The following is a 2,670-nucleotide window of genomic DNA, read 5'->3' as shown; positions in this document are numbered from 1 at the left end:
GAGCACGGAAAAGAGGAAAAGAGGTGTTATTTGGTGTCAAAGCTGAAGCTTTGCAGTGATTGGGAACGATGGTCTGGCTGCCCCTGTGTAGCAGCTCTCGAGAAATGAGGATGATGGCATGCTCCACTGAACATGATGACAAGCCACTGTCATCCTCATGCTCCTTGCTTTTTATTCATCCAGGTTCTGTATTAATTGTCCAAAAATACTTTACATCTGAAAACGTGTTTTCACGTGTTTCTTTTAGTTGCATTTATTTTACTTGACGGACTTCTTAGCTGCAGTATTGGTGTGCATACTTCTACTTTACATTTATTTGTCTTTTTGATGCCTAAACACAGTAAATAACTGCTGCAGTTAGTAGTTCTTATCTATAATTTTGATAACTCTGAAGCAGTGCTGTTATTTTTAATGGAAAATATAGTTCTATTTGGGTCTTCTGTCAGTGTAAGTATAAACAGATCATACTGATAATCTTGTAATAACATTTTGTAGATTGCATATTGATTAAAAAAAATAAAGTTGTATTTCAAACTAGCAGTTTCTTGTCCCCTCACTAGAAATTTATCAAGCTGGTTTTATGTTTACTATAATTAACTGGTCAATCTGATGTCGTCAGGTGTTGCAGTTTATTAGAAAGAGCAGTTCTACTCTGTGTGTGAGTTGGGGACATCACTCCTCCTCTTAGCTAAAGCTAGTTGCAGAAAGCTGAACAGTGCACTACATTCTATTAATGATCATTTATGGCAGGCCCTTTTCCTGCCTTATTTGCATGACAATACTAAGAATACTGTGTTTTTTCCTACTGAGTACTTCCTCTGATCTCTCTGGGATATTTGAATATAATGTAGCGACAACTGTTTAAGACTTTCAGAAATTTCTAAGCCTGTTCTTGAAATGAGCTGTTACTAGGGAAATAGTGAAACCTCTGTGGGGAAATAAGACAGAGGTTTGTGGGGCAGCATTCAAAGAGTGGGCTTAAAGTATAAAATAACCATGCCGCTTGTTCTGTGCTGCTGTCTCTGTAGCAAACCAGTCGGCTATTCTGGGAAAAACTGGGAAATAAAATTAACATCAATTTCACTTAATTGGTATTCTATCCTTCAGTGAGCACCTGCAAACAGAAAGCAGGTGTCTAACAGAAGTATAGACCCCTTCCAGAGCTTAAACAGTTTCCAATATTTAAAAGTATCAGTGAACAATATGATTCAGGTACATGAGTTCAAGTAAAAACATGAAAATATTTATTTTGGGGACACTTTCTTTGTATGTGCTATGCCTAGTATGTGCTATTTTGTAGCCCTGTTCTTGTTAAAAACAACCTGTAATTTTTTACAATAACAATCATAACATGTTGTAAGTGATGGTCATGCTCCCTGCTGAAGCCTCACTGATATAAAGAAAAGAAAAACCATTGGCTCAAATTCTGCTTTGCCATCCCTCAAAATCCCGTATTGCATTGTGATGGCCTTTTCAGTTTAATATAGAATAACTTTCACTTCCATTTCTATATTGAACAACAAAAGTCTGAGGGGAAAAAATCAGAAGTGGGGATGTGCTGGGAGCAGAAGAGACCCACACTGAGTGACTGGCAGTGGAGGTAAGAGGGAGGAGGCAGGGAGCTGGCAGAAGGAAAGGGCAGCAGGCAGAGCTTGTTTGTGAGGGCTAAGGAGAACGGCTGTCTCTAAGTCAAGGTGAAAAGTTTACCTAAGAAAGGGACTGAAATAGAAAAGTGGCAAGGAACCCATGCAGAGAATATCCTTCAAGGGAAGGTATTGAGAACAAAGCTGCAAGTAGCTGCAGGGGAAAAAATTAACTGAATGCTGTCCTGGGGTGGAGAGGAGGAGTTGGGAGTTGGGAGCAGCTGACGAAGGGGGGACCATGTGCAGAGCCACGGGAGACACAGCAAGGTGGCTGTGAGACTGATGGGGCACGGTGGGAGGTGCCCGACCTGCACAAGCCTGGCTGGTGCCTGCCTGTGGCGTGCCACGGCGCCGGGCAGCTGGCCCTGCTTTCGTGCAGTGCGTGCTGCCGTTGCGCCCCGAGCAGAACAACTTGCTCGGTCTGTCTTGAGCATCCCCGCATCACATCTGTACAGCTGTCGGTCACGGTCACCTGTCTTCCTGGACAGGAAGGTCTTGCTCATGCAAGGGACCACTGACACAGTCATGCTACAGGAGATGCAATAAAAATATCAAAAACCCCCTAGCAGTGGAACAGGGAGGATTTAAAGCAAGAACTTAGGCACAAGTCTGATGATATCCAGAGGTAAACTACTGCTGTAACCTTGCTGGACTGCTCTCTAGGGAGGGATGCTCATCTGTCAAGTCATCTGTAACGTTGAGTAGATTTTACTGTCATAATGTAAGTACTGACACCAGGATTTAGATGACAGTTCATCTGAAATGGGGGGAGCCATCCACTGCCTGGAGAGAAAAGGTGAAAGGCTGTTTTAGCCCTCTTCATAGAAAGCCACTATTGAGTATCTTTGCTGCTAATTGTGTGGTTATAGTGTCAGAAGGGGCGTGCAGAAAATCTAATTCAGGTAGATCTATACAAAAGTGTGTAGGGGAGAAGACAAAGAGTGAAAAGGTGTGTACAGTTAAGTATTAGGGCAGTGGGAGCCCAACCACATTTGCTCAGAAAGGGGACCTCAAGGAGATGACATTA

Source organism: Tyto alba, unplaced genomic scaffold (assembly GCF_018691265.1).
Source record: "Tyto alba isolate M040663 unplaced genomic scaffold, T.alba_DEE_v4.0 Super-Scaffold_16, whole genome shotgun sequence".
Classification (NCBI taxonomy): Eukaryota; Metazoa; Chordata; class Aves; order Strigiformes; family Tytonidae; genus Tyto; species Tyto alba.
Note: the sequence above shows the minus strand (reverse complement) of the source record.